The sequence below is a fragment of the Pseudophryne corroboree genome, chromosome 9 (assembly GCF_028390025.1).
Source record: "Pseudophryne corroboree isolate aPseCor3 chromosome 9, aPseCor3.hap2, whole genome shotgun sequence".
Classification (NCBI taxonomy): Eukaryota; Metazoa; Chordata; class Amphibia; order Anura; family Myobatrachidae; genus Pseudophryne; species Pseudophryne corroboree.
Genome location: NC_086452.1, coordinates 31418665 through 31437405, shown reverse-complemented (window position 1 = coordinate 31437405; position 18741 = coordinate 31418665). Strand labels below are relative to the sequence as shown.

Sequence of the window (18741 nt, the reverse complement as noted above, 5' to 3'; positions counted from 1 at the left end):
GCATTATTTGTGTATCTGGCACTGCTGGGGACATTATTTGTGTATCTGGCACTGCTGGGAGCCATTATTTGTGTATCTGGCACTGCTGGGGGCATTATTTGTGTATCTGGCACTGCTGGGGACATTATTTGTGTATCTGGCACTGCTGGGGACATTATTTGTGTATCTGGCACTGCTGGGGACATTATTTGTGTATCTGGCACTGCTGGGGACATTATTTGTGTATCTGGCACTGCTGGGGGGCATTATTTGTGTATCTGGCACTGCTGGGGACATTATTTGTGTATCTGGCACTGCTGGGGACATTATTTGTGTATCTGGCACTGCTGGGAGGCATTATTTGTGTATCTGGCACTGCTGGGGCATTATTTGTGTATCTGGCACTGCTGGGGGCATAAGCCGTCCATTGATTTTATTAACGGCCTCGCCGTCCACCCCCTACCCCCCTTTTTCTCCCCAATAACCACTCGGACAACTGAATTGCGATTTAAAAGGTCACAGCCAAATTTATTGATTGGATTAGAATTGGTACTCTATAAGTGGGTGGCGAGAAAGCAGTGCATACCCCCGGCTACAGCCTCCATATTAATTTCTCCTAAATTAAACAACGGGGCGGAACCTAAGTCCCGCCCTTGCGCAAGTTAGCTGAGCGGTACCACTTCCCACCATTGGCATAGCACCGGTCCACCCTTAAGATGACGACCGTGTCGGCCCTTGAGGCCACGACAAATTCGCAGAGTATCTGGGGAAGTGCCGGCCAACCGACGTTGCGCTACTACAGACCGCCGAGGAGCACTGCTTGCCGCGCCTGCTGTACCTCTTTTGCCAGACCATGCTTAAAGCCAGAATTGGCCTGACGGTGCCTCCACCGGGCGTACTTAATTTCAATTCCAGTTACCTCACCCTCGCCCTGGTGATGCTGAAAACTCTGGACTGGCCTATCGGTGCCACCACCGAAATGACTAATTAAACAATTCACTTCCCAATTACGAAGGCCTATTGCCCTATCATTTGGGCGGGCGGGTGGGTGCCTTCTTGGATCCTTGATCAGCAATGAAAGAGGGAGCCTGCCTGGTCTTCCTGGTCTTTTGTACCTCCCAGGTAACTCTCCTCCCCTTTCTCCTATAGGACCCTACTGTGCTACCTGCTCTATCCCCCCCCCCCTCCCCCTCCCCCTTTCCCTTAATCCCTGCCCCAGGCTCCTTCTTTTAAAAAACCCAGGACGCTTATTTATTCTCGGGCCTAATTTGTCCCTCGAATTCTTTAAGCCGTCCATTGATTTTATTAACGGCCTCGCCGTCCACCCCCTACCCCCCTTTTTCTCCCCAATAACCACTCGGACAACTGAATTGCGATTTAAAAGGTCACAGCCAAATTTATTGATTGGATTAGAATTGGTACTCTATAAGTGGGTGGCGAGAAAGCAGTGCATACCCCCGGCTACAGCCTCCATATTAATTTCTCCTAAATTAAACAACGGGGCGGAACCTAAGTCCCGCCCTTGCGCAAGTTAGCTGAGCGGTACCACTTCCCACCATTGGCATAGCACCGGTCCACCCTTAAGATGACGACCGTGTCGGCCCTTGAGGCCACGACAAATTCGCAGAGTATCTGGGGAAGTGCCGGCCAACCGACGTTGCGCTACTACAGACCGCCGAGGAGCACTGCTTGCCGCCATAGCCTGGTTCCTAGAACCCAGGCCCGCCACCCGCTGCTACCTCCTGCCTCCCACTGACGCTTTCTGCTATGTCGCCCAAGAATATAGCTAAACCTTCCTCTGTCAGGTGTACTCCGTCTTGCCTGAACAGCCCTTCCTCTCCGAACCTCAACAACGGGTGCCTGGCGATTGTATCGCCTTCTTCCGTTAATAGGCGGGCTACCGCTTTGTTCACCTTCCTTCTGACCCTTTCTAACCCCGGGCCCCCCTGCGCCCTTGGGACTATATCGGACCATGTGATCCCTGTATTGGGCCACCTTCCCTTCAGCCATTGAATGTCAGCTTGTATTGCCGTAATCAGCTCGCTCCCCTTGCTTTTTCCCAGATCGTTGCCCCCTAGGTGTATTACGACCCTCCCTGGCATCCCCTGTGCCCTCTCGTTCCTTAGCAACGTGTCCCGTAGCCCTTTCCACCTCAAACCCCTGATGCCTATCCATTCCACTTTTGCCCCCCCCTTTTGTGCTAAGCTCCCTGCTGATTTGTGTCTGCTGGCCCAGTAAATATACGAGTGGCCGACCATCCAGACTCTCCCGTCCTTCTTTTTCCCTCCTGAAAAGCAGAATTACACATGTACGTTACCCCCTGTTGTATGCGGCCTTTGCTTGCGAACTTTCACGCGACCCATATGAAGGTGAAAACCACAAAACCTCATTTTGTTTGAGGGCAAAATTGGAAAAAGTCCTTCATTCCCCCATTTTAATGGCGGGCAGCTTAAGGCCTTGGGTTTCGCGAAAGACGCCGCGCTGCTTTCTAGTCGTGCTTTTCCGTGCGTAAGTATACCTTGTACGCTCCCGACTTCCACCTGCCTAGCTTTTTGATCTCGCTTGCCGGCAGCCCCTCAGCCTCCGCACAGGTTGCCGCCCCTATCCTAAAGGAATGGGTACCGTATTGCCCCACGGGCAGCTGTAATGCCCTCAGGCCCTTCTTGAATACGCTTTGGAACTGGAATCTAGTCAGGGGAGAACCGCTATCGTGCACTAGCCACTGCGGCCAGGGCCCTTGCGGGCGTTTCCGCTCGAAATCGCTTGCTAGTGTTACTGCGCATGTGCTTTCCTCTTCCTGCCTTCCTATCGTTACCCAGCGCCCCCGGCCTAACTGATCTGTTTTGGACTTGTGTATCTTGCAGAGCACCCTGTCTTTTTCCACCGCTACGTTGCCTGCCATTAGGCCCGAATCTTTTGAGCTCTTGGAGCTCGCTACCAGCTCCCCTACCCTGAAAGCTCCTAAGAATGCGAGGGAAAAAGCCAGGCGGAAAAGCCCTGTTTCGTACTCATCCGCTGCAATGCGACTGACTACTTCTATTAAGTTCTTAAGCATGGGGCGCCCTATGGGCCTGCGCGCGTCGCCTGGCGTTGCCTGCTCTCTTGCCCACCCTTTCAGTGCTTTTGACAACAAAAATGACTTTGTGGGGTCCTCCTCCCCTCTCAGCTTTGAGACGTATGCTATCCCTGCGAGTGTTGCGGACATTGCTGCCTTAGATCTCCCCTGGCTATATCCCTGCCACACGTACTCCAACAGTTCCTCGCGAGCGTTCTTACCCGCCTCTCTTTTTCCTATCCTGAACGCCTGCCATTCGCTGAAAGCCGCCTCGTACGTCCTCAGCGTCCGCGGTGCCACTGCCTTTCTTGCTAGCCTTGCTAGCCCGGCTTGATAATCTGCCAGATATAATCAGGACAGTGTAAACCCTCTGACCTGGCTTGTGGTGCGAGCGCCCTGAATCTACCCCACTGGAACCTGGAAAGCGCATCCGCAATCTCATTTTCCACCCCCGGGACGTGACGCGCTATGAAGTCTATGTTCTTTTGCAAGCAGCGCAGCACTAGGTGCCTCAGTAGCCTGAGCGCTTGTGGCGATTCTGCTTTTTGGTTGCTTATCGCCTGTACCACCCCTAAGTTATCGCACCAGAATACTATGCTTTTGTTCGCTAACCTGTCTGCCCATAACTCCACCGCCACTATTATCGGGAAGAGCTCCAGCAGCAACATATTTTTTGTCCACCCGGCTTCCCGCCATGCCTCTGGCCAGGGCTGCGCACACCATTCCCCCCCCAAGTAAGCCCCGAAGCCGACTGCCCCAGAGGCGTCGGTGTACAATTGTAGCCCTGTGCTGTGCACTGGTTCGGGCAGCCATATTCGTACCCCATTGAACTCTTTTAGGAATTCCAACCATACCCGTATGTCCTGCCTCAGTTCGCTTGATATGCGTATCTTGTATCGCGCTTTCTTGACCCCGCATGTCGCCTTCTCTAACCTGCGGCAAAACACTTTGCCCATGGGAATGACCCTGCATGCAAAGTTCAACAATCCTAACAGCGACTGCATCTGTTTAAGCGTGACTTTTTCCGCCCCTGCGCATTCCTGCAGCCTGCCCTTTAGTTTCTCTATCTTCTCTACCGGTAGCCGGCACAGGCCAAGCTCTGTGTCGATCTCTATGCCTAGAAATGTTAGCCTTGTTGTGGGCCCTTCCGTCTTCTCTGCTGCTATCGGGACCCCTAGCTGACTGAACAGCGCCTGCGTCGAGAATAACAGCTCCTCGCACTCCTTGCTGCCCTTAGGGCCCATTAGCAGGAAGTCGTCTAAGTAATGTGTTACCCCGCTCGCGCCTGTCCCTGCCTTTACGCACCATTCTAGGAATGAGCTGAACCGTTCGAAGAAAGTGCATGAGATAGAGCAACCCATTGGTAAGCACTTGTCTATGTAGTATTGCTCCCCTAGCTTAAACCCCATGTACTTGAAGGAATTTGGGTGTAGTGGTAGCAGGCGAAACGCGGACTCGATATCCACTTTCGCCAGCAAGGCCCCTTCGCCGCATCCCTGCACCATAGCTAGCGCCTGCTCGAACGATTGGTATGATACGCTACAGGCCTGGGGGTCTAGGGCATCGTTTATTGATTCGTCCTCTGGAAAAGACAGGTGCTGTATCAACCGGAACTTCCCCGCCTCCTTCTTAGGGACGACCCCTAGCGGTGAAACGCACAGCCCTTCTAGGGGCGGCGAGGGGAATGGTCCAGCCATGCGCCCCAACTGAATTTCCCCTTCTATTTTGGCCCTGACCACCTCCGGGAAATCTCTCGCTGACTTCAAATTCCTTTTTGCTACTGCTGACACTGGCCTCTCTATTGGCAACTTGAACCCCTCCATGAACCCCTTTTCCAAAAAGGCCGCCTCCACTCTTAGCGGGTAGCGGCCTAGCCAACGCTGTAGCGGTTCAGTATTTATTGGGGAGGGCGCCTTGCTTATCACCCCCTTTACCTTGTGCGCGACTGCAGTCTTTGGCTGAATGATTTGCGTTGCAGCGTATGCATGTGTGCTTGTAACGGCAACCCGCTCCCCTGCTGCATGTGGTGGAATTAAACGCATAGCATTTTCCTTTTGTTGTGGCGTTACCGCCTGCCTTTGGCAGAAAGGGCTGCCTGCGCTCTGCCGATTGCGCCGCCTGATTTGTGACTTCCAGCCAAACTTCTACGTCTTTCACCCCAAAGCTAATGACCTTCAACCCTTCTTGCTTTTTTCTAAATTTCTCGTCATATTGCCTCCAAACCCATGCTCTGGCCGTCATGTACATGCTATGTATCATGTGCATGTAACGGAGGATGTTCAAGGCCTCGGCTGGCCTTGACTCAATGTAGCACGCTGCGAAAACGTACATACCCACCGTCCAATGAGCGTAATCTCTCCGCGCCTCCTCCTCCCTTGTGCCCGCTGCCTTGGCCGCCTCTAGACTGCGTTTCGCTTCTTCCGTCATTGCGAATACGTCCACGAACTTCCCCTTGCGTATACCCTCCTTTACTTTTGGCCTAACCCCCCTCAATATTGCTGTATTAGCGCAGTGCACCATGCTCTCTTGCGATTCTGGCCCTGCGTCCCCCTTCTTCCCCGCCTCCCTGCTGCGCTTCTTGCTACTCCTTTTGCGTTTAAAATATTTTCTGAACTGTCGCCGCCTTTCGGCGGAGCTAGATGAGTCGCTAGAGTCAGTGTATGATTCGCTACTGCTGGAAAAAGACTTTTGCTCACCTGTTCCTGTAGCCTCGGGTGTCCGCTTGACCATCTCTGCCGCTTCGTTCTGTCCCTCGTCGCGCAGCGCGCCCGCCGCGACTTGATCCGATGACCCTGCTGCCGGCTGCCTACCTTCTATGGAGGCTGGAACCTGTAATCTCACAGAAGACATGTGTAACGTATCCGCTGGTTGCGGCTGAGGCTGTTCCGCTGGGTGCCGCTGCTGCTGCCCCTCTAGCGGCTGGAGGGCCTGCGCCCCACTGCTCTGTCTGCGGTCTCCTGACCCCAAGCCTTCGCTGATCCCTGTCCCCATTGCCTGACCCGTATGCTGCTGCGGGCCGCAGTCTAAGGTGAGGGGCAGCCCGCATGGCTGGAGGGGGAGTGCCCTGTGTATGGCTCCTCCCGGGTGTGTGTAATGGCTTGCTGCTGCTGGCTGCGACGGGGGTGGGTACCATGGAGTTTGGGCGGTGGTGGGCCAGCAGCTCGCCCATTGTGAGTAATGGGCCGGGGGAAGGTGCAGCCCTGCCTGCCACCAGGGGGTGAGCGCTGCGTGCTGCTGCCCCCACCCTAGCTGCTGTACCGCTGCGTATTGCGGCTGGCTGCATGCCGCTTGCTCTGCGCGTGCGTGCGGTGCGAGGGTGTCCCGCACCAACATTGGTGGGTACGGGTGGCTCATGTGCAGCGTCGCTGGTGGTGTCTGCACGGGCTCCGGCGGTGGGGCCTGTGCCGCCGGAGGCGTGATATGCTGCTGCTGCTGCTGGGCACGCCCCATCATGTGTGGGTACGTGCCGCGCGTGCACTGGGATGCGGGGGGTGTACGTGTGGGCTCCGGCGGTGGGGCCTGTCCCGCCGGAGCCGTGAACTGCTGCTGCTGGTTTGCACGCCCCATCATGTATGGGTACGTGCTATTTGCGTACTGGGATGCGGGGGGTGTACCTATGTGCTCCGGTGGTGGGCCCTGCACCTCTGGAGCTGTGGTCTGCTGCTGCCGCTGGTGCGCACGCCCCATCATGTGTGGGTACGTGCTGCACCTGTCCGGTGATGCGGGGGGGTCCTTGCGGGCTCCGGCGGTGGGGCCTGCCCCGCCGAAGCCACGGAATCAGGCTGCCGCTGCCGTAGAGCGGCGCCGAGCGTGATGCGTTCGCTCGGCGCCGGGAGGGGAGGGGTGTGCGCGCCGCGCGACGGGATGCGAGGTGCTACATCCCGCGACGGGCTGAGCGCTGACGCGCCGGAGCCCGCCTCGAGGCCGCCGCTTGCCAGCCAAGAATGGAGGGGGGAAGCGGGCGGAGGTCTCGCCGACCCCGTCCGGGGCCCGTGGCTGCGCGCTGCACCGCGCGCTGACGTGGCCTTGAAAGCGTCTGCTTGAATGAGACGCCGGGGGGGGGGGGGGGGGGTTCCTCTTCGGCCTGGGCATGCTGCTAGCGTGTGCTGGCTGCACAGCGGTGGGGTTTAACTTGGCAAGGGAAGTATGATCCTACGTGCATGTGGGCTACTGTGTGTGTATACCTGCAGTTTGTGAGAGGGGGAGCGCTGAGAGGGGTAAAAATTTTTAAATTGTACTTATCTCTTTCCTTGATTCCAGGAGCTGTGATGGTGGGTGCCTTCTTGGATCCTTGATCAGCAATGAAAGAGGGAGCCTGCCTGGTCTTCCTGGTCTTTTGTACCTCCCAGGTAACTCTCCTCCCCTTTCTCCTATAGGACCCTACTGTGCTACCTGCTCTATCCCCCCCCCCTCCCCCTTTCCCTTAATCCCTGCCCCAGGCTCCTTCTTTTAAAAAACCCAGGACGCTTATTTATTCTCGGGCCTAATTTGTCCCTCGAATTCTTTTATTTGTGTATCTGGTACTGCTGGGGACATTATTTGTGTATCTGGCACTGCTGGGAGGCATTATTTGTGTATCTGGCACTGCTGGGGGCATTATTTGTATATCTGGCACTGCTGAGGGGCATTATTTGTGTACCTGGCACTACGCAGCGGGGGGCATTACTTGTAGTTGTGAGACCACACACACTTTCGCAGGAACGCATACGCATTGGGGGGAGGGGGGAGCTCCTTCAGAGGTTTTATTTTCCGAAAGTAGCTCACACCCCAATTAAGGTTGGAGACCACTGCTCTGTACTACACACACGCACTTGTTAGGCTCTAAGATCAGCTGTTACGAAAGTTAAAGGTAAATTGAATGTAACAATGGTAAAGCACGCCGGCTCCAGGGCGGGTTATTCCTAGCGTTCACCAATTAGGGGATCTGTGACATCGGGAGAAGAAAATTGCATTTATTATTTCCTTTCATTTTTTAACAAACTAAAAATGATTTTCCAACCGAATATACAAGAACAGCGTTCAGTCTAAACAGACAGGAGCTTTAAATAATTAAGTGGTAAAATTTATTTATACATCAATGGTAATAGATGGCTAAATACAAACATAAATATGAATACAATCCTCTAAGAATAACAGATAAAATGGTTAAAATCTATGAGCCTTTTGGCCAGTCTCTGATGCAGTGAGATTGATGGACCCTTTGGGCACAGTGCCTGCCAGTTACGAAATAGCAAGGCCTGTTTGGGTCTAACAATCCAGTCTTTAGGCGAATAATTACCAGTTCTGTGGATGTGGCTGGGAATTCCAATTAGCGATGGTCCAAATCCCAATGGTGGAGCCCAAAGCAGAAGTGATAGATGTCTCTTTTTGTCCACAGATGTTGTTGCCGGATGGCATTAAATGTCTAAGCAGTTGTCCAAGGTGAAGATTCTGGCTTTGCCCAAGGCCAGGGAATGGCCCACTAACGCGTTTCACTGACTTTTGGCAGCTTTGCCCACTGGCCCATTATTTGGGAGTATGCGATCCATACTGAATGAGGCCCTTAGCCCTATCACTAGGAACTAGTCTTTCTTTTTCCTCTAATGGCGCTAGTTCTCCTGAATTATGGGCAGAATATTGACTTATACCATAAAATTGCTGCTTCGACCTTCTGTAGCTGACAAAGGCACTTTAACATTACTGTACTGTATCTCCAATTTTGCATCTTGTTAAAACAGCGCCCTGCACCATATATCTACGTAACGCTTCCTTTTCTGGACACTGAGTATAATGAACTCCCAAAAAGCAATGGACCCGATCATTCATCATCTAAACTAGGCACAGGCGTATAAAGCTGCATATGTACTGACAGTAAAATGTCACAGTTTAGGATTCTCCTGCTCAGTAGTTCTAGTCTCTGCAGATTGCAAAAGTATTTTATCTTGAGTTGGAATTTTAACTGAAAATGATCATTATGATAGTTAGTTTATGAGGCTGTTTCGCAAATGAAGCCTCAGTATGTTTCTCATTTAAAATGTGTTTTATTCTCTGTAACAATAATAGAGATCCCATCAGCATTTGCGCTACAGGAAAACTGTTAATGGGATCCGTTTCAATGAAAAAGTCAAATTCGTAATAACTGCTGTCAAACACCGTGTTCTAACAACTAGAACTGATTCCTGAGACATCGAAGGCTTTATAAACCTGTATAATAACATGGTGTGTGTTTGTCATAAAAATAAATCTGGGACTTCCGCTACTACTTGGGTGGACATAGATTTGTGGGGGTTTTTGGAAAGAAAATATATCCGTCGTGACTTGCACATTTGGTTCTTTGTTTGATGACTCCCTAGTAATTTGCAGCTTGCTGGCTCACTTATGCTGCTTTCACATCGCAAACCCTGCTTTTGAAACGTTTTTTTAAACGGTTCTTAAAACGGATCGGAGCAGTTAAACCCCCTTCACATCGCATGTTGTAACTGGTATATTACCATTTCATTACCGTTTTGGTACCTTTCACACTGAACCCGTTTCTCCCATAGAAAACAGTGGTTGTCATTTTAAATGGACTTTTCTGGCCCACACATTATTAATAATTAATTATGAATTAATTATTAATAATTTGGCTAGTTGTACGATGGAACCCAGCAGCTTCAAGCATCTTTGCCATGTTTTTGTAGATTACTGCATCCTTCACTGTCCCAGTGATTTGTCTACATATTTCTTCATCCCTTCTCATCCTAAGCAGCTCCCTAACCTCCTCATCACTCCAATTTGCCATTTTAAACTGTATTCTGTATAATAAAACGCTTCTTCACTCTCATGTGTTTCCTTTCCTCCAGTTTATTTCCTGCTTCTGCCTGGTGACATCACGCATGGAGACCAGTGGCGTGCGGTGAGGTCAGTGGCTGGTGAGGCACTACAGCCATAATGTCCGCCAGATCCTGCCGATGACCCCTACCGCCGCCGAGCCAATGCCCACTACTGCCTCTGAGCCAATGTCTGCTGCCACCGCCAATGGCTTACAAACATGCCTACCATCAACTGACCCAGCCCTCCGCCACTAATTTGCATCTCAGTCCGATGCCGCCAATGCCCGCTGCCTGCCTGCTCATCATACTTGTGATATATTGTAAATTTTTATAGAAAAATAAATAAAAATTAGTGTTTGGGAAGGGAGTGGGAGGAGGACATGAATGCAATTTTGTTGTCCAGGGCTTCCATTAACTTAATGGAGAAGGGTCTGAATGGGTTAAAAAATGTAAAAAAAAAAATGTGTGAGGTCCCCCCTCCTAAGCATAACCAGCCTCTGGCTCTTTGAGCCGGTCCTGGTTGTTTAAATACTGGGAAAAAATTGGACAGGGGTTCCCCGTATTTAGACAACCAGCACCGGGCTCTTAGACCGGTCCTGGTTCCAAAAATACGGGGGACAAAAGATGTAGGGGTCCCCCGTATTTTTAAAACCAGCACCGGGCTCCACTAGCCAGGGACATAATGCCACAGCCGGGGGACACATTTATGTAGGTCCCTGCGGCCGTGGCATTACCCCCCCAACTAGTCACCCCTGGCCGGGGTTCCCTGGAGGAGTGGGGACCCCTTAAATCAAGGGGTCTCCCCCCCTCCAGGCACCCAAGGGCTAGGGGTGAAGCCCGAGGCTGTCCCCAGCACCCCTGGGCGGTGGGTGCTGGGCTGATAGCCATAAGTGTGTAAAAAAAAGAATATTGTTTTTTGTTGTGGAGCTACAAGGCCCAGCAAGCCTCCCCCGCTTGCTGGTACTTGGAGAACCTCAAGTACCAGCATGTGGGGAAATAACGGGCCCGCTGGTACCTGTAGTTCTACAACAACAAAAATACCCAAATAAAAACACAACACACACACCGTGAAAGTAAAAATTTATTAAAACACACTTACACACTCACACATACTTACCTACATCCCACGCCGGTCACGTCCACTTGTCCAGTAGAATCCAATAGGTGGTTCCTGTAAAAATTAGAGATTACTTACCTACATCCCACGCCGGTCACGTACACTTGTCCTGTAGAATCCAATAGGGGTACCTATAAAAATGAAAATTATACTTACAAACGAAGTAATCCACAGGAGGAGAGAGAAAGAGAGAGAGAGAGAGAGAGAGAGAGAGAGAGGGGAGGGGGAGAGAGAGAAATTAATGAATATTATGCACTCGCTGACGCGGGAAGACGTTAGCACAGACAGGGGAGAGTGCTGCTGCCGGCTGGCCTGTAGCTTTGCCCCCAGTTGCTATGCCCCTTGTAGCTGTGCCCCTTGTAGTTGTGCCCCCGTAGCTGCGCCCCTTGTAGTTGTGCCCCTGTAGCTGCGCCCCTTGTAGTTGTGCCCCTTGTAGTTGTGCCCCCCGTAGTTGCGCCCCCATAGCTGCGCCCCTTCTAGTTGCGCCCCCGTAGCTGTGCCCCTTGTAGTTGTGCCCCCATAGCTGCGCCCCTTGTAGTTGTGCCCCCGTAGCTGGGCCCCTTGTAGTTGTGCCCCCGTAGCTGCGCCCCTTGTAGTTGTGCCCCCATAGCTGCGCCCCTTGTAGTTGTGCCCCCGTAGCTGCGCCCCTTGTAGTTGTGCCCCCGTAGCTGCGCCCCTTGTAGCTGTGCCCCCGTAGCTGCGCCCCTTGTAGTTGTGCCCCCATAGCAGCGCCCCCATTAGTAGTGCCCCCGTAGCTGCGCCCCTTGTAGTTGTGCCCCCGTAGCTGCGCCCCTTGTAGTTGTGCCCCCGTAGCTGCGCCCCTGGTAGTTGTGCCCCCGTAGCTGCGCCCCTGGTAGTTGTGCCCCCGTAGCTGTGTCCCTTGTAGTTGTGCCCCCGTAGATGCGCCCCTTGTAGTTGTGCCCCCGTAGCTGCGCCCCTTGTAGTTGTGCCCCCGTAGCTGCGTCCCTGGTATTTGTGCCCCCGTAGCTGCGCCCCTGGTAGTAGTGCCCCGTAGCTGCGCCCCTGGTAGTTGTGCCCCCGTAGCTGCGTCGCTTGTAGTTGTGCCCCCGTAGCTGCGCCCCTTGTAGTTGTGCCCCCGTAGCTGCGCCCCTTGTAGTTGTGCCCCCCGTAGATGCGCCCCTTGTAGTTGTGCTCCCGTAGCTGCGCCCCTTGTAGTTGTGCCCCCGTAGCTGCGCCCCTTGTAGTTGTGCCCCCGTAGCTGCGCCCCTGGTAGTTGTGCCCCCATAGCTGCGCCCCTTGTAGTTGTGCCCCCGTAGCTGCGCCCCTGGTAGTTGTGCCCCCGTAGCTGCGCCCCTTGTAGTTGTGCCCCCGTAGCTGCGCCCCTGGTAGTTGTGCCCCCGTAGCTGCGCCCCTGGTAGTTGTGCCCCCGTAGCTGCGCCTCAAACACACACATATATTTAAAAAAAAACATACTTACCGCTCCTGCATTGCCGTCCTCCGTCTCCGGCCGCCGGCTCGTCTCTGCTGTACTATGGGAGAGACGTCATGACTCATGACGTCTCTCCCACTGTAGCGCCGCTCAGACACTAGGGGTCAATTATGACCCCTGTTGTCAGTCAGCGGCGCCGGCTGCAGCAGGCGCCCACACAGCCCACGGCGCCTGCTGCAGCCGGGAAGGGGGCTCGCTAGTGATTGGACAGCGGATCCAGCTCTGGATCCGCTGGGCCAATCACATCTGGGGCAGTGACAGGGGCGTGCATTCGTCTGGGCTGAATGCACGCCCCTGTCATTGCGGCACCAGTATAGGTGCCGCTTCCCTGTACTTTCTCAATGGGCTTTCACAGCCCATTGCTGCGCCCCGCCCCCTGCCCGCCCCCCCGCTGCCCGGACTTTAATGTTAGGTGCGGGAGGCTCCTCTCCCGCTGCCTCCCAGACCAACATTTTCACGGGGGGGAGAGATTATTAAAATAATAAAAGAAGATATTTATCACAGACTCTGTTATAAATATCTTCTTTTTATCATTTTAATTATTATGACAGGGGAGGCACTGCCTCCCCTGCCTCCACTGACTGCACGTCCCTGATGGAGACAGCCTATCACCTTCTGTGGTTTGGAAATACCGTTTCTGAGCCTTTCACATTGCACAATGAAACGGGTCTGAACCGTGTAGGACCCTGCTTTTTAATAGAGATGTGCACTTGAAATTTTTCGGGTTTTGGTTTTGGGTTCGGTTCCGCGGCCGTGTTTTGGGTTCGACCGCGTTTTGGCAAAACCTCACCGAATTTTTTTTGTCGGATTCGGGTGTGTTTTGGATTCGGGTGTTTTTTTCAAAAAACCCTAAAAAACAGCTTAAATCATAGAATTTGGGGGTCATTTTGATCCCAAAGTATTATTAACCTCAAAAACCATAATTTCCACTCATTTTCACACTTTCAGCCTATTCTGAACACCTCACACCTCACAATATTATTTTTAGTCCTAAAATTTGCACCGAGGTCGCTGGATGACTAAGCTAAGCGACCCAAGTGGCCGACACAAACACCTGGCCCATCTAGGAGTGGCACTGCAGTGTCACGCAGGATGGCCCTTCCAAAAAACACTCCCCAAACAGCACATGACGCAAAGAAAAAAAGAGGCGCAATGAGGTAGCTGTGTGAGTAAGCTAAGCGACCCTAGTGGCCGACACAAACACCTGGCCCATCTAGGAGTGGCACTGCAGTGTCACGCAGGATGGCCCTTCCAAAAAACACTCCCCAAACAGCACATGACGCAAAGAAAAAAAGAGGCGCAATGAGGTAGCTGTGTGAGTAAGCTAAGCGACCCTAGTGGCCGACACAAACACCTGGCCCATCTAGGAGTGGCACTGCAGTGTCACGCAGGATGGCCCTTCCAAAAAACACTCCCCAAACAGCACATGACGCAAAGAAAAAAAGAGGCGCAATGAGGTAGCTGTGTGAGTAAGATAAGCGACCCTAGTGGCCGACACAAACACCTGGCCCATCTAGGAGTGGCACTGCAGTGTCACGCAGGATGGCCCTTCCAAAAAACACTCCCCAAACAGCACATGACGCAAAGAAAAAAAGAGGCGCAATGAGGTAGCTGTGTGAGTAAGCTAAGCGACCCTAGTGGCCGACACAAACACCTGGCCCATCTAGGAGTGGCACTGCAGTGTCACGCAGGATGGCCCTTCCAAAAAACACTCCCCAAACAGCACATGATGCAAAGAAAAATGAAAGAAAAAAGAGGTGCAAGATGGAATTGTCCTTGGGCCCTCCCACCCACCCTTATGTTGTATAAACAGGACATGCACACTTTAACCAACCCATCATTTCAGTGACAGGGTCTGCCACACGACTGTGACTGAAATGACGGGTTGGTTTGGACCCCCACCAAAAAAGAAGCAATTAATCTCTCCTTGCACAAACTGGCTCTACAGAGGCAAGATGTCCACCTCATCATCATCCTCCGATATATCACCGTGTACATCCCCCTCCTCACAGATTATCAATTCGTCCCCACTGGAATCCACCATTTTTAGCTCCCTGTGTACTTTGTGGAGGCAATTGCTGCTGGTCAATGTCTCCACGGAGGAATTGATTATAATTCATTTTAATGAACATCATCTTCTCCACATTTTCTGGAAGTAACCTCGTACGCCGATTGCTGACAAGGTGAGCGGCGGCACTAAACACTCTTTCGGAGTACACACTTGTGGGAGGGCAACTTAGGTAGAATAAAGCCAGTTTGTGCAAGGGCCTCCAAATTGCCTCTTTTTCCTGCCAGTATAAGTACGGACTGTTTGACGTGCCTACTTGGATGCGGTCACTCATATAATCCTCCACCATTCTTTCAATGGGGAAAGAATCATATGCAGTGCCAGTAGACGACATGTCCGTAATCGTTGGCAGGTCCTTCAGTCCGGACCAGATGTCAGCATCAGCAGTCGCTCCAGACTGCCCTGCATCACCGCCAGCGGGTGGGCTCGGAATTCTGAGCCTTTTCCTCGCACCCCCAGTTGCGGGAGAATGTGAAGGAGGAGATGTTGACAGGTCGCGTTCCGCTTGACTTGACAATTTTCTCACCAGCAGGTCTTTGAACCCCAGCAGACTTGTGTCTGCCGGAAAGAGAGATCCAAGGTAGGTTTTAAATCTAGGATCGAGCACGGTGGCCAAAATGTAGTGCTCTGATTTCAACAGATTGACCACCCGTGAATCCTTGTTAAGCGAATTAAGGGCTCCATCCACAAGTCCCACATGCCTAGCGGAATCGCTCTGTGTTAGCTCCTCCTTCAATGTCTCCAGCTTCTTCTGCAAAAGCCTGATGAGGGGAATGACCTGACTCAGGCTGGCAGTGTCTGAACTGACTTCACGTGTGGCAAGTTCAAAGGGCAGCAGAACCTTGCACAACGTTGAAATCATTCTCCACTGCGCTTGAGACAGGTACATTCCACCTCCTATATCGTGCTCAATTGTATAGGCTTGAATGGCCTTTTGCTGCTCCTCCAACCTCTGAAGCATATATAGGGTTGAATTCCACCTCGTTACCACTTCTTGCTTCAGATGATGGCAGGGCAGGTTCAGGCGTTTTTGGTGGTGCTCCAGTCTTCTGTACGTGGTGCCTGTACGCCGAAAGTGTCCCGCAATTCTTCTGGCCACCGACAGCATCTCTTGCACGCCCCTGTCGTTTTTTAAATAATTCTGCACCACCAAATTCAAGGTATGTGCAAAACATGGGACGTGCTGGAATTTGCCCATATTTAATGCACACACAATATTGCTGGCGTTGTCCGATGCCACAAATCCACAGGAGAGTCCAATTGGGGTAAGCCATTCCGCGATGATCTTCCTCAGTTGCTGTAAGAGGTTTTCAGCTGTGTGCGTATTCTGGAAACCGGTGATACAAAGCGTAGCCTGCCTAGGAAAGAGTTGGCGTTTGCGAGATGCTGCTACTGGTGCCGCCGCTGCTGTTCTTGCGGCGGGAGTCCATACATCTACCCAGTGGGCTGTCACAGTCATATAGTCCTGACCCTGCCCTGCTCCACTTGTCCACATGTCCGTGGTTAAGTGGACATTGGGTACAGCTGCATTTTTTAGGACACTGGTGACTCTTTTTCTGAGGTCTGTGTACATTTTCGGTATCGCCTGCCTAGAGAAATGGAACATAGATGGTATTTGGTACCAGGGACACAGTACCTCCAACAAGTCTCTAGTTGGCTCTGCAGTAATGATGGATACCGGAACCACGTTTCTCACCACCCAGGATGCCAAGGCCTCAGTTATCCGCTTTGCAGCAGGATGACTACTGTGATATTTCATCTTCCTCGCAAAGGACTGTTGGACAGTCAATTGCTTGGTGGAAGTAGTAAAAGTGGTCTTACGACTTCCCCTCTGGGATGACCATCGACTCCCAGCAGCAACAACAGCAGCGCCAGCAGCAGTAGGCGTTACACGCAAGGATGCATCGGAGGAATCCCAGGCAGGAGAGGACTCGTCAGAATTGCCAGTGACATGGCCTGCAGGACTATTGGCATTCCTGGGGAAGGAGGAAATTGACACTGAGGGAGTTGGTGGGGTGGTTTGCGTGAGCTTGGTTACAAGAGGAAGGGATTTACTGGTCAGTGGACTGCTTCCGCTGTCGCCCAAAGTTTTTGAACTTGTCACTGACTTATTATGAATGCGCTGCAGGTGACGTATAAGGGAGGATGTTCCGAGGTGGTTAACGTCCTTACCCCTACTTATTACAGCTTGACAAAGGCAACACACGGCTTGACAAATGTTGTCCGCATTTCTGTTGAAATACTTCCACACCGAAGAGCTGATTTTTTTGGTATTTTCACCAGGCATGTCAATGGCCCTATTCCTCCCACGGACAACAGGTGTCTCCCCGGGTGCCTGACTTAAACAAACCACCTCACCATCAGAATCCTCCTTGTCAATTTCCTCCCCAGCGCCAGCAACACCCATATCCTCCTCATCCTGGTGTACTTCAACACTGACATCTTCAATCTGACTATCAGGAACTGGACTGCGGGTGCTCCTTCCAGCACTTGCAGGGGGCGTGCAAATGGTGGAAGGCGCATGCTCTTCACGTCCAGTGTTGGGAAGGTCAGGCATCGCAACCGACACAATTGGACTCTCCTTGTGGATTTGGGATTTCGAAGAACGCACAGTTCTTTGCTGTGCTTTTGCCAGCTTGAGTCTTTTCATTTTTCTAGCGAGAGGCTGAGTGCTTCCATCCTCATGTGAAGCTGAACCACTAGCCATAAACATAGGCCAGGGCCTCAGCCGTTCCTTGCCACTCCGTGTGGTAAATGGCATATTGGCAAGTTTACGCTTCTCCGACGACAATTTTATTTTAGATTTTTGAGTCCTTTTTTTACTGATATTTGGTGTTTTGGATTTTACATGCTCTGTACTATGACATTGGGCATCGGCCTTGGCAGACGACGTTGATGGAATTTCATCGTCTCGGCCATGACTAGTGGCAGCAGCTTCAGCACGAGGTTGAAGTCGATCTTGATCTTTCCCTATTTTTGGAACCTCAACATTTTTGTTCTCCGTATTTTAATAGGCACAACTAAAAGGCACCTCAGGTAAACAATGGAGATGGATGGATACTAGTATACTTATGGATGGACGAGCGACTGCCGACACAGAGGTAGCTACAGCCGTGGACTACCGTACTGTGTCTGCTGCTAATATAGACTGGATGATAATGAGATAAAATTAAAATATATATATATATCACACTAGTACTGCAGCCAGACAGGTATATATATTATGTAATGACGGACCTGCTGGACACTGTCTGTCAGCACTGCAGACTCCTAAAGTAAGCTACTAGTATCAAGAAGATAGAAAAAAAAACCACGGGTAGGTGGTATACAATTATGGATGGACGAGCGACTGCCGACACAGAGGTAGCTACAGCTGTGGACTACCGTACTGTGTCTGCTGCTAATATAGACTGGATGATAATGAGATAAAATTAAAATATATATATATATCACACTAGTACTGCAGCCGGACAGGTATATATATTATGTAATGACGGACCTGCTGGACACTGTCTGTCAGCACTGCAGACTCCTAAAGTAAGCTACTAGTATCAAGAAGATAGAAAAAAAAACCACGGGTAGGTGGTATACAATTATGGATGGACGAGCGACTGCCGACACAGAGGTAGCTACAGCCGTGGACTACCGTACTGTGTCTGCTGCTAATATAGACTGGATGATAATGAGATAAAATTAAAATATATATATATATCACACTAGTACTGCAGCCGGACAGGTATATATTATGTAATGACGGACCTGCTGGACACTGTCTGCAGAATGCGTTTATAAAAACACCACACGACGAGTGTTTAACTTTTTCAGGCAGACAATCACAATATACTGGTGGTCAGCAGACAATCACAATATACTGGTGGTCAGTGGTCACTGGTCAGTCACACTGGCAGTGGCACTCTGGCAGCAAAAGTGTGCACTGTACTTAAAATATGTACTCCTGCTATAACTGCTCCCCAGTCTCCCCCACAATTAAGCTGTGTGAGCAGTGAGCACTCAGCACAGTCAGATAATGATATACAGTATTACATATGATGCAGCACACTGGGCTGAGCACAGATATGGTATGTGACTGTGTCACACTGTGTATCGTTTTTTTTTCAGGCAGAGAACGGATTAATTAAACTGGTGGTGGTCACTGGTCACTGGTCACACTATCAGCAAGTAGTACTCCGTCCTAAGCAGACAATCACAATATACTGGTGGTCAGTGTGGTCACTGGTCAGTCACACTGGCAGTGTGGCACTCTGGCAGCAAAAGTGTGCA

The 18741-nt window shown here is 51.6% G+C and overlaps 1 long non-coding RNA gene across 3 annotated transcripts in view; it reads left to right on the top strand.

Annotated features, from left to right (window-relative positions):
• Positions 1-18741, top strand: part of LOC134956645 (uncharacterized) — a 77542-nt gene that overhangs the window by 41902 nt on the left and 16899 nt on the right. Inside the window, exons 3-4 of one of the 3 annotated variants that reach the window (XR_010186053.1) lie at positions 7295-7383; positions 9856-10180. This is a non-coding gene — a long non-coding RNA (uncharacterized LOC134956645). Of the gene's footprint in view, positions 1-7294; positions 7384-8411; positions 9816-9855; positions 10181-18741 lie in introns of those variants that run through there. The other 2 variants (XR_010186052.1, XR_010186051.1) reach the window with 2 other exon arrangements.